The sequence below is a fragment of the Pinus tabuliformis genome, chromosome 1_2 (genome assembly GCF_031772625.1).
Source record: "Pinus tabuliformis cultivar Carrire ecotype Pingquan chromosome 1_2, CPIR1, whole genome shotgun sequence".
NCBI lineage: Eukaryota > Viridiplantae > Streptophyta > Pinopsida > Pinales > Pinaceae > Pinus > Pinus tabuliformis.
The window spans coordinates 320,686,287-320,700,773 of record NC_142298.1 but is presented as its reverse complement, the minus strand read 5'-3'; positions in this window follow the sequence as shown (position 1 = coordinate 320,700,773).

Sequence of the window (14,487 nt, the reverse complement as noted above, 5' to 3'; positions counted from 1 at the left end):
GACATGAGATAGTTGTATCCATACTTAGGAGATTATTTTCCTGTGGGTGCATGAACCCATCTCAGGATGTCTGGACGATTTCTGAGGCGTACATTTGATCTCTAAAGTTCCTTAATAAAATTCTGCCATTCCTCAACCCATTGGGGCTCCAGATTTAGGTCCCCCCCTGTTAGCCAGGCTTGATTCCAGATTGTTGAGTGTCCTACCTTCTCTATTTGTCTCAAGTTATAAACCCCTCTTGCTTTCAAATGGTCGATGATCTTCCGAGATAAGTCATATCCTTCATTACATCCCACTCATGGGTCCTACCCCACCCTTATTTTCTCTTTGTTCCCCACATGCCAGGAGAGGCCTTGTTCAATGATCTTGATCGAATCTAGTGTTGCTTTCCACACAACAGAGGCTTGGGGGTTTCTCTTATCCAACTTTCTAATCCACTCATCCATTGAGATTAGATCGATGTATTTCCTTTTGACCACCGTCGTCCATAGATTTTCCATTGATATAAGCCTCCATCCCAGTTTTGCTGCTAGAGATGGGGCAAAAGCTATGAGATATTTTATACCCCAACCCCCCCATTCCTTTGGTCTTGCCACTTTCTCCCAGGCCACCCATGGAAGGGCAAAGTCCTCTTTTGAACCAACCCACAAGAATCCGTTACATACTTTCCTTACCCTCTCAAGAATTCCTTTGGGAACCCATGTTAGGGTTGTCCATTAAACCGAGATTTCCATGAGGACTGACTTGATCAATACCAGCCTTCCCACTCTTGACAACCATTTGAAACTCCAGTGCTTTACCCTATTCTCAATTTTTGTCACCAACCAAAACCAATCCTAGATCCTGTATGTATCTAGCTTTAAGTGGAACCCCATATATTTGAAGCTATCTAACATCTTCTTTTCCTCAAAGGGAAGATCCTCGGCTATCCCTATAATCTCTTCCCTTGAGAACCCTTCAAGTATCAAGGAGTATTTTTTAGCATTAATGCATATTCCAGTAGCTTTTAGAAACAAATCAAGGATTTTTTTTAGTTGACGAGTTTCACTCCTGCTTCCATTACTGAAGAGAAGTATGTCATCAACAAACAACAAGTGAGATATACGAAGGTTGACAATCACTTCAATGCCCTTTACATCACCTCTTCTCCTTGCTTCTAAGATCATTTGACTGAGTCCCTCTGCTGCTAGGAGAAAGAGGAGTGGAGAGATGGGGCATCCTTGACGAAGGCCCCTCTGACTCTGAAAAAAAGATGTGGCTGCCCCATTGACCAGGACTGTAAAATTGATATTTTTCATACATCCCATCACCCAATTTATGAACCAAATCTTAAAGCCCAGGTGAGTCAATAACATTCTAATGTAAAGCCAAAAAATACGGTGATATGCTTTGGAGAGATATATTTTGATAATACCTCCTTTCCTCCGACTCTTTTTGATGTTATGTAAAGTCTCCGGTGCTACCCCCACTACTTCATGGATCTCCCTTCCATCCAGAAACCTGAATTTCTCTTTTGATATGTTCCTTGAGAGAATAGGTTTCAATTTGACTACGATTAATTTTGCAATAAATTTGTAAATGTAGTTACATAGTGATATAGGTTTGAAGTCCTCAAAGGACAAAGGATCCTCCATCTTCATAGTTAGAGCTATAAAAATGGTATTGAAAGGTTCATATATCAACCCTTTTACCTAGGATTTTTCAACTACCCCTACAATTTCATCCCCATTGGACTCAAAGAAATGTTGAAAAAACTCCATATTCCATCCGTCCGGGCTTGGGCTCTTATCCTTCTGCATTTACCTTAAGATTCCTTTGACTTCCTCTTTTGTTAGTTCCCCCATGATAACTTCATTTTCTCCTCCTCTATATACCTTGGGAATTTTTGGGCCATCCTGATCACCTCAATGATAAAAACCTCAGCTAGGGCTTTGAATAGTTTTTTAAAATGATTCCTTCCAAGGAGGGACAATTCCACAAAAGACTTAGCCGGGGTGCCTTCTTCTAATTTTAAAATCCATATTGTGTTTATATTTTACCGACCTTTGGCATAGTTCTAGAAGAATTTTGAATTTTCATCCCGACTATCAACCAAATTGCTTTGCTTTTTAGTCTTCACTGCTCTTCCCTGATTGTGAGAATATTCCTTCGATTGGATTCCAACTGTTGATCATTTCCCTCTTCACTTTTGTCTCATATCTGTCCTCTTCGGGCTCTCGAGCAGATCTAATTCCTCTCCTATCTTTTTTAGTTCTGCTTCTTCTTTGTCTTTCTTGATTTTGGCTCATTCAATAGTTTCCTTTTTCATACGTTTCAGATTATCCATGAAAAAATATGCTTTATCCATGCCATAATCATCAACCCCTGAACTCTAATTTGTTTTGAATAGACTTTTGTAAGATTCATCTTTAAGCGAAGATAGATTGAACTTAAACGGGGGACCAAGTTTTTTGTTTTGGCCTTTCATCTCTAGCAGTATGGGAAGATGGTCAGAGTGTGCTCCTTCCCCCACCCAATGTCTAAAGAGCGGAAGCCTAGCCACCACTTATTCTCTAAGGAGGAAGGAATCTAGCCTCTTTTCCACCCTTGCTTCCCCAGTTCTCTTATTCCTCCACGTTGGCCTGGACTTGATTAGATTGATGTCCATAAGTTTCCTCAAACTGATCTTGTTCACAAACAAGTCTGTCAGAGGGTCTACATGAGTTGTAGGTCCCCAGGTTTCTGATAGACCCAACGAGATATTTAGGTCCCCCCTAATACCAAGTTCAGATTCTCCATAAATATTTGGAAAAAAAGGTTATTCCAGAAAAGAGCCCTATCCTAACAGAGCCCATATATGTTTAGAATTAAAAGAGTGCTGCAGAGCTCCAATGAGTAAATCTCTACACCCAAAGCTTGATCTAGTCCCCAGGTGGATAGGACCTTCAACCTTCCTTCTTTCACTCCCATAGCCAGCGCCCCAGATCTACCTTTTGAATCCATGGTCTGAAAGGCCCAGCCTGACAACATTTTATTTAAAGCTCTACTAATCTCCTCACCAGATCTTAGGGTTTCTTGCAACAGTAGCACATCAAAATCATAGAACTTTATTAGGGCCTTAAAGGATAGTTTTTGAGAGCACTAGCAAACCCTCGACAGTTAAAGGACATAATAATCATTTAAGACTAAGAGAGGGATTTTGTGTTGCTCTAAGCACCCCTGAAAGAGATAATTGTTTCCCATCGACAATATCGATTTTTTCTCTTAACCGAGCCTTTGAAATGTTTGTCTTCCTTCCTTTGGATTTTCGAGGCCCAACCGATATTGGTTGAACCCCCAATCCCCCCACTGCTTCCCAAGGAAGAATTTTCTTTTCTCAAGGCCTGAGGTTATAATGGGGCTTCTCTGAATGGACACAGGGTAGACAAGGAGTCTCAAGACTTGACACAAGATTTCAGTTCAGATGTATCTCAGGGATAGAAGTGATAATGCTATCAAGGGCTTCATTTACATTTTCAACATGGATATTTTCCAAGTTCAACAACCTGGAAGGACCAGGCCTTGATAAAGAATTGAGAATAGACAACAAGGATGAATTAAAAGAAGGGATAGGTTCCAGAACCATACCCTCCAGCTGATTTGCAGAAACCACTCCTTCTCCTTCCATTGCCTCTGCCCGTGTTGTCTCCCTCTGAAGCTCTTTCTCCTATATATGTCTCTCCTCAATCTTCATATCCTCTAATTAATCTACATCCCTCTGCATCTTGCCCTCTTTCTTCCTATTCCCCTTCTCCTCAGGATTTTCCTTCCCCTTTTCCTCCTCCACATGTTTTTCTATTTTTCCCTCCTTGTTTCTCGACCTTATTCTTCTTCTGAAGCTTAGAAGGCATTCTCTTGCAAGGTGACCTTATTTGTGACATCGATGGCATTAGAACGACAATATTGGACTTTTCCCAAAGCTCCAATTCCTTTCCAGCACCCATTCCAGGGTTTCCCCCTTAGAGAATTTAGTCATGAATCAACCCCTAGCTAGGGTTGATACCTCAAATAATTTGTTTGGTGCCTCTTGCCAACTTTTAGTAGTCCATTCCTTAATGTAATTAGCTTAATATTTTTTCCCCTTGGCCCTTCTAACCAAGGTTACTTGTACTACCTCCATAACTTCGTCGATCTGAACATCAACTCCCAGGACCAGGTTTGGGGTAATCTCTTTTTTCTTTATTAGCTTATTTTTCTTTCACTTCTCCCCTGTCTTCCTATGCCTCCCCCTTCCCCAAACCCTGGTAAGTTTGTCTCCACATTGATATCTACTGCTTGGAGCGGCTCTGATTACCCTTCCGCCTAGATGTTTATGTGAATATTAAAATCTCCTTCCCCTGCCTGTCCCTCCTTTCCCACCAGTTGTGGTATCTCCCCCGCTTCTAGAAAACGCTATACCCGAATAAATCATTCCTTTTTCACCGAGTAAGAAGGAGAAAAAAACCCTCCCTATTGTTCACAGTTTCCCCCGCCCCCAACCTCTGAGATCTTCTAGAAACTACTCAAGACCTCCTCCCTTCCATTTCCCCCTAGAAGCTCCGAGAATGGACTTCCTTCTTGGAAAAAAACCCCCCACTTCGCAATTGCAGAGGGCTTCTGCATGCAGCAGTGTTGTCCATCTGTTTCCCCCTTATATCTTCTGGTAGTCCCAAATCTTCCACAAGGAAGGATTTCAACCCCTCCTATCCCTTAATCCCATAGCTAATGACTATGTCTTCTAGCCCACCCGAGAAAAAAATTTGTTCTTTGAGGGGACTAGAGTACAAATTACTTACTTGGATCCCGCCCGCTTCTCCCGCTGTGCAACCTGTCAATGAAACTAAATCTTCCTACCTCCCTTCTGGCTCCCTGACTGTTCCCCAGCTCTCCAGTTTAGACATGCATAGGCTTTCCTCCAGAAGCCCTAAATCTCTTCCCTATCTCCATCCCTCCCCCGAGCCTCGCCTCTTCCCGCCTAGCAGTCCAGTTGGACGGATATATTTCTCTATATTTTGATCCATGACTTCCAATCCCCACACTGACAGAATTTCTCCAGGTTCGGGATCCAGATCAACAAAGTCCCATTGGTTGACCATGGTTTCTCCCCCTATTATCAGTTTGAAATCTCCCCAGAAACCGGTAAGTGTTTTCTCCTTCTACGGGCGCGTGCAGTCACTTACTGTCGGCAACACAACGAAAAACAAACAATAAATTAAACCCTGCCTCCATCCTCCCTGCTCCCTATACCCCCATTTTCCTTCATCATCATTCCCAATGTGTCCTTGCTTTGTGACAGCTACCCACCAGCTACCCTCCATGCCTTGAAAGCTACCTCCATGTATCGCCATCTGCGGTGTGTACGGCCTCCCCTCTACTGACACTCTCTTGCAAACAAAACAACCCTAACGCCATTGTTAGGGTTTTAGCTTTGCCTCCCACCAGGATCTCCACCGGTCCAACTTCTTCAATGATTCCTCTTCTTAATCTATGATAAAATAGCTATATATTTTTTTACTTGAGCAATGATAATTTATACCATGAAGTCAAAGATGGAAATTAGGATCTTAAAAACAACGATGACCTTCCTAAATGGATATCATTTTCTTATCCTATCATATCTTATCCTCTGATTAATTGTTTTATTTTATAGTTTATAAGTAAATCATATAATTTTTGTTCATTTGTGTGGATATTTAGAGATGGACATTCAAGGATATATGGATGAACGATTTTCCTTACCCATGTTTCTTTTTTTGAACTTTTGTGTATGTTGTAACCCATTGTCATTTCCATATCTATCTCAATGTTCTTTTCAAGTTTGTATCAATGTTATATCTTCAATATGGACACACACGAGATATTTTATTCTCGTTTTGAGAACCCCAAATAAGATCCTCAACTTATGGTCTATATGCATCAAGTTTTCTTCCAACTTTTGTGAAGTTGAATATATTGAGATTTTTTAGAGTGGTATAATTTCTTGTTTCATGGATTTTTCGTAGAATATGAATGAAAAACCCTTGAGATTTACCTAGAAAAGAGATGCCTTTGCATATGTTAATAAATCCAAAGTTGACACCTCAAATTTTACCTAAGTAATCCATTCCATAGCCTAATATTGAAATTAATTGTAATCATCCTAGTTCAAGAGGTGTCTATTCTTATGATTATCTATCAAGAAATCTTTAACTCGTAGGAATGGTAATATTTTCTCTACATGAAATTGATTTTAATTCTGTAATACTCTTGTATGTTTTTCCATGTTACTACCTTAACAATAAGTAGGGATGTCTTACCAACTTGTTATTTAGCATTTATATAACTGACATAAAGTTAAAATTTTGTATGATACATATGATAGGTCCATCAACAAATTTAATTAGATATTTGAAAGTCATATAATGTAGCACAATAGCTAATATATTTTGAGACCATTATACCTACATTTGAGGATGTGGTAACCATTGATAAGTAAACATGAATACCATATATAAGATGCAAAACTTCCATGATTTTCCAATCCACCAAACTACTAGTTTAAGGATGTATTGCATCCATCATTTCTTGTTTCATGGATTTTTCATAGAATATGAATGAAGTACCCTTTAGATTTACCTAGAAAAGAGATTCCTTTGAATATGTTAATAAATCCAAAGTTGACACCTCAAATATTGCCTAAGTAATCCATTCCATAGCCTAATATTGAAATTAATTGTACTCATCTTAGTTCTAGAGGTGTCTATTGTTATGATTATCTATCAAGAAATCTTTAACTCCTAGGAATGGTAAGAGTTGCTCTACATGAAATTTATTTTAATTCCATAATACTCTTGCATATTTTTCCATGTTACTACCCTAACAATAAGTAGGGATGCCTTACCAACTTGTTATTTAGCATTTATATAACCCACATAAAGTTAAACTTTTGTATGATACATATGATAGGTCCACCAACAAATTTAATTAGATATTTGAAATTCATATAATGCACAACAATAGTAATATATTTTGAGACCATTATACCTACATTTTAGGATGTGGTAACCATTGATCAGTGAACATGAATACCATATATAAGATGCAAAACTTCCACAGTTTTCCAATCCACCAAACTACTAGTTTAAGGATGTATTGCACCCATCCCATTGCATGATGTTGAATGTGTCCACATATCTCAAAAATGGTGTTTCCTATTCTAATGTATAAATAGGGGTTTTGTGTCTTCCATTATCCCATATTTCTTCTAATTTTCTTAGAAGTTTCTTATGTGTTATAAATGATTATCAAACAACTAGATTATGCACAAGATTAATAGTGATTTGTAAGCTTTGATTCCTATATTTTGAAGCTTTAGGACATGGTTTAGAATACCATTTTCCCCACCTTATGGGAAATATTCCAAAAATATCTAGCAATAGATAGTGGGTTTTGTATCCATCACTACCATAGTATTGATGTACAAAATATGGTATAACTCTTGAACAATAGCTTCCCAAATAAATTGTAAAGATAGTTCCATTAGCATTATTGTTTATTGAAATGGGTTTGAAGCTTTAACAAACCAATAAAAATAACTTAATGTTGTCAATCATGATAAATTTAACTCCATTACAATTAATTTCAATTGCTTTTCTTTTTTACCACTATGTATTCTTATATTTTATTTGATAAATAATGCCCACTTCAAAAGTAACTTTTTCCAAAGGAAACATATTTATAATGAAACCATTGTAATATCCTATTTATTAATTTTTAACAAATTTCTTGGGATTTTGCTTCAAAAAATTATGTCATCAATTCGATAATCAAATTTCACAAATTATAGTATGAAATTAATGACCAACTAGTTAACATGAACTAGACAAGAGGTACATACAATTATTCTCAACGTTATTTTATTAATATGATAGCATATATTACATTCGAGTTCAAGTATATGGAAATGGGTGAGGTAATGGCCTCCCAAGAGATTGCAATAAAATTGCATTGGCCTCCAAAAAAAAGTTTAACTAATAAATGCACCTGTGAATTCTGAATGAATTCACCATGGGATTATATGGGTTTTCGTCTACTCTCACCAAATCACCCAAGGGTTTTCGTCTTGGGATTGGCCACAACGAGAACTAGGTTCTCCAAACCTCACCAAATATAAATACACAAATCCAAGATGTACTAAATGATCTTATCCTCCTCCTTTTAAAGGCTCGATAGATAGATCTCCCATCTTCTAGAAGTATTTTATTTTGACTATTTTAGTATCATTCTAGAAGCTCCTCCTTGACTTCATCTAAGTGACTTTAATTTAATTTAATTTTAGTTAAGTCAATTTTGGCCTTTTTCCTTCAATTAATTATTTTCCCCTTCTTTTGTTTAATTAAGTGACTAATTAAAATCAATTTTAAACTGAGAAAATGGTAAATCACCCACCATACTTTCTTTGGCTGCTAAAAGTTACTTCTCCTAATCTTGTCTTGTAGATCTTCTCTTTCCAATTCCAACGAGCTATTACACTAAGGTTTTCCATCAAATATTGTTATCACCGAAAAAATGATCACCTGGTCATTTTGTATTAGGATGATCGAAATACACCATGCAAGATTAATTTTACCATGGTAAAACCCACTTTCACCATAGGAAATACTTTAGTAAACCATTTTTCCTAAATTATTTCTCATTTAAATTAAAAAACCCCATGAGAATAATTAAATAAATCATTATTTATTTAATATTCTCTAGAAATAATTAAATAAATCATTATTTATTTAATATTCTCTAGAAATAATTAAATAAATCATTATTTATTTAATATTCTCTAGAAATAATTATTTCTTATAACTTTTTGACTTAATCATCTTGGAATATTTTGATTACACTAGGTCTTTAGCTACTTAGTCACTAATAAATGACGACTCCACTGGTGTAGTAATTCAAAACCTTGGTGACTATTGTTTTAGCAATTTTTAGTGTTTCTTCAGAATTTTTATTCCTCTCTGTTTATATTTTTATATTTCTTTTATTTTGTGGAAAATTTTCCACTTCTATTTGGGTTTCACATCTTTTTGCAAGTCACAATTACTAGCCGAGTAGGGAGCAACGCAATCTGGGTTAGATATTCCAAGCGAGAGAAGTGGGAACAAAGCACACTTTTTTCCCCTTTTCCTATGCCCAATGCACTTTCCAGGTCAGTTTCCACACTTTGCAAAATTTCATAAAATTTTTCAGTTTTTCTAGATTTTGTCACGATTGTTGCACCGAGAAGGGTTTCTATTATTTCCTGAGTCATCTCTAGGATTGGATCCACTTAATAGTTTCTCATTGGGGAAGGAAAAATCCCCCTAGGGTTTAGATTATGCCTCCATCATTTAGGAAGAGAATTGTTGAATTGAGGAGTCTAGCATGCAACATTTTTAGCCATTGTTTTTTAGTGTTTTGTCCAATATTTTGTAGTCCTTTTAGACAGGTTTTTGTAGCACTTTATTCCCTTTACAATCTTGTGTTGTCTTTCCCCCCAAGGATCCCCTTTTCATCCTTGAATTTGGAGCCTTTTTCCTGTATTTTTTCCAACATTTTCACCTATTTTGTTTGTTGGTTTTCTGCATCATTTTTAGCAATTTTTTTCCTTTCGATCCCAGTCCCTTAGACATTAGATATTTTGGCCATTTTTTTGTCCTTTGTTTTCTTGTTTTCCCTCTTTTATTTTGTTGCTCAATTTACTTCTTGGTTGGGGGGTTGTGTGATTCAGTTTGTTTTTTATCTTACTATTCATATTATCAGTACCATTTATAGTTTATGCACTTTATTTTCAACAAAATTGGCATCATCAAAACACGATTAATTAACTCATCCACTTTACATGTTTTTCACACACACACACTATAAGTGAACATGAGGTTGGTTATCACCACCAAGTCAAGGCTTGAAACAATCCATCTTAATAACTTAAGTCACATAGATTAATCCCACTTGGGCACCAAGGCCAAAACAGTCTTTGTAGTTAGGTGTAGGATTAGTGGGATAGGCTTCCAATGACACTCATTTATCACTTACATTGAGACATAGAAAGTTGACATATTAGGCAGCTTAAAGTCCTTCACCATCCCATGGTCCAAAGCCAGAGTGCGTCAGAAACCCGATTCAAAGGGGGTTTGGCTAGATCATGGTGCGATCAGTTCTCCTTGAGGCTACCCAACTCGTGGTAGGGAATTCCGTGTCATGGTTGATCAACAAGAATCTCAAGACTCGACTGAACCCATGGGAAAAAGGTAACCTTAGTGGCCAATCTTAGGAAATCACCTTATAGTACTGGTTGTGGGCAAGCAGTTGGAACTTTATTCCACCTTTCTCTAGATAGCCCTACTTGTGGGGACCGAATTTCGTGAAGTAAGAAGTTTCTTGGAACGCCATCTAAAATACTATAATTAGGACTTGTTTGAGGATTTAGATCACCTTTAGGCTAGAGGTCATTTTTTCTTTGATATGACGTGTTTTCTTGAATTAGAGTAGCATATCATTATAGTTTACACTTGGTACCACTACACTAGGTGTTTTCTTGTTGTTTTTTACTCTTTTATCCTATCATAACCCTTTAGTCTATTGAGTCATCTTTGTCTTGACACCATTGCACCCCCTAGGCATCTATCACAGAGACTTCATGGCCTTCACCCCTCGTTTCCCTTAGGACATCTTACTCCTACTTGCTGAGTTTAGACCCATCTTCATAGTCCTCCATTGAGTCCCCATACTGACTCTAGTTATTATGATTCTTCTAGTTCTTCCTCTGATTCTGCATCTTCCCAACTTCGCACAACCACCATGTTAAGCACCATTGTGGGTGGTGGAAACCTAGGTGGTAACCAAGGTCTTAACCAAGGTAACCCCACAAGAGAAACCTCTTCAGGTATGGTCACTAATCCACCCTTGATTCCCTATATGGTTGGTTTGAGCCTCCCTAATTTCAGCTAGCTTATCAACAATCCTCTTCTCCATAACCTGAATTAGCCTCCCATGCCCACCAAACTTCCTTCCGACATTCCCAAGTTTGAAGGTAATCCTGGAGAAGACCCCACCAATCATTTTCACTCTTTTCACATGTGGTGTTCATCAAATTTCATTACCGAAGACTCCATTCGCCTTCATCTCTTCCAACGTGTTAAGAAATCCAAAGAGTGGTGGTTAAACGATTTCTCTTATTATAACATTATCTTGTGATGTTTTTCATTATTATTATTTGTTCTTTCGAATTATATTTTCTTATCATAAAGACTAAGGCCAAGTAGCAAATAAAAGAGAACATAAGATGTAGGCACACTGCCACTGAAAAACCCCACTTTAGGGGAAAATCCAGTCAAAATTCTTCCTTCAGTAGATTCAAGATGAGATGAACGAGATCCTTATAACCTAGACTAGAGAATCCCTCCATCAAGTCATCCTTGTTTGATCTTCTTTAGTTTGTCATCCATGTCACTATGTGAGCACCAAGTCCTTGTCACTAAGATGGTACTGAATTCTTGTCTCTGTGGCAGTACTGAAGTCTTATCACTATAATAACATTGAGACCTTGTTCCTAGGGTAGAACTGAGCCTATTTCAATGATATAGAACTAAGATATTTGTCATTGCACCAAGACCTTGTCACTGTGTCGAGACCCTGTCACTGTGGTAGCGTTGAACTGTCTCTTCAATATATAGCGAAGTTATATCTTTGTATTGTGCTTACACCGAAATGTTAATATTGTTTGTTCACGAAATGCCAAGATTGTGCCTTCACCGAAATGCTGAGACTGTGCCTTCACCAAAAAAATAAGACTGTGCCATCACCGAAATAATAAGACTATTCCATCACCAAAATACTAAGAACCCATCTTATGGAAAGATCCAAATTGTCTCACTGTATTGATACCGAAAAATTTCTCTCTGAAATCTGAAATTTTTATCTCCGTGTTGAGCGAAGGGCTTATGCTTGTATATATAGTTGTCTCCATCAGAAATAATCCGACATGATTTCTTGAGAAGTTTTGTCTCCACTTAAGGTTAGGCTGACTTGAATTCATTGAGGGAAGCCGACTTGATGATGATTCTTTTGAAGTCAACTTGAAGGAGACTTGATGGAGGAGTCTTTGACCAAACAAACTTTGAATTTTTGACTCAAATAAATAATCCTAAAGCCTACAATGGAGGCTTGACCTATAAAAATTGACCCAAGCATGAAACCCATGCTTTAATAAGTCAATTCAATAATGATAAAAATTATTTTTGCTTTTCTTTTGAAAATATATTACATTTTGACTTCAAGTAGAAATATGAAGACTGAACCTAGTTACATTGTTCAACACTCCCTCTTAACTAGGGAGGTATTCATATTTACATATAACCATAGAGGTACATGGAAGATCTCAAAACACATCATCTACAAATAATTTTAGGCACCACAATTCCATGGACTAGATTCCTGGCCAGGGAAATCTATCCATTGGTCTCTTAATAATTTAGGCACTACAATGCCACAAACTAGATTCATAACTAGAGCAATTTATCAAGGTGGGACTAAGATGGAGCCAAGCTTTCAACCTCTCTAGGTACTATCAGACTTACTTTCTAATCATTAACCCAGAGATCCAGGTGTGTGTTAGAGCTCAATGACCAAACCCACCTTTCCTATTTCGGGAACTAGACATCGATACAAAGTGTCGGCCAGATGTCCTCCCAGGAAATTCTTCACTCACAAAGCCACAACACTCTTTGATACAACAAATCAAGGACAAAAAATCTATCCCGATAAAACTGATTGGTAACCAGCATGCTATGAAAACCTTCGAAAGATTTACCTGTACAAACACAACCTCAATCAACACTACACTTTCAAATGTACATACGTAAATACAAACCTCTAGGGTGATTCTAGATGTTTCTTCTCAACATAGTAGGATCATCAATAGAATATTTGACACACGATTCCTCAATCATACACTTTCTTTTCCTACTTCACATGTAACAACATATCCTTCAAAATGTATTCTCCAATTTCCTTCTCTCACTCATAGCCTTCACTAAAACTTATAGATGTTAGTCCTGGTCTAGTGCATGACAAATGAAGTAGAGAACCATATATTTCACTCCCTCTTAATCAGAGAGGATCTAATATTCTCAACCATCCTCTTATCCTAGGAAGATTCCTTTCATTCAAGCCTCCTCTTAACCTAGGGAGATTTCATCCAGGCTCCCTCTTAACTTAGAGAGTTTTACTTCTTCTTTACGATACTAAAGAATATTTCATGGCTTCCATCCTTCTTATCAGAGTCATTCATACATCATGCTTATTACAACAACTTTACTTACAATCATCTTCATCATGTTGAACAAGATGTGCCTGCACAACTTAGACAACAAGTACAACCAAAACTATAGAAGCATGAAGTTAGCCATATTAAAATATTATTATAATGGAAGCATTGGACTTTATAAACATAACCGACAAGAGACTATACTTCAATACTTCAACTTCTTACCCAGGTTTTGTTACAAAACCTAAATCACATCCATAGCTCATCAAGATACCAAACTCAATATATCTAGGGTTTCAAGATTCTTTAAATGGCATGACACAATCTTTCAAACCCTAGAAACAAATCATATTAATGTATCTAACAATTTTCAAATTTCATATGTAATACTTCCTACTAGGATTTCATGTAAACCCTAGGTTATATACATGAGCTCCAATAATCAAAACCGATCACAACTTAATCAACATCATGACTAGCATCTACTAGGGTTTGGCGTAAACCCTAGATTTCCATCTACAAATTCTCAACAATCACTATATAGATTCATAGATTCCTTTTTTGTCATATCACACATACTAGAGAATTTAACTACTACTAGTGTTTAGTCGCAAAACCCTAGATTTACCAAAAAACATCATCCTAGAACATCAAAATTTGATTATGGCTTGTTTCCAAACCCTAGGATTCATGATCATCGACAAACATGTCAACTCATTCATCTAGGAGTTCATAATCATGCATAAGCATTTCATATCATGTGTTAGTCAAATCGAACTTCACAAATATCAATAAGAGTTAGACATGTAACACACTTTCTGAGACTAGAGCTTGATAAAAAAAAAACACACATTCCAAGGAATTCATTTCTAAGACATTATAAGGGTCTTTCTAACACATTCCACCAAACCCTAATGAGCTAGGGTTTCAATATAAGAACATAACAAACCCTAATACCTCAAAGGTTCGGGATTTTAGACATTATCATTCAACCCTAACAAGTTAGGTTTTCATGATCATACCAAAACCCCAACCATGAAATTATCAACAAAATTTTCAAATCACATTTTCCAATAACCCTAAGAAGTTTTAGGGTTTCAGACATTAACATTGGCAGATGAAGAGGATTTTATTAGATGTATACTCTAAGACATACTTGGAGATATTTCTTGACAGACCTTGGAAGGATTCCTTGAAGTGTCTTCTTTGTA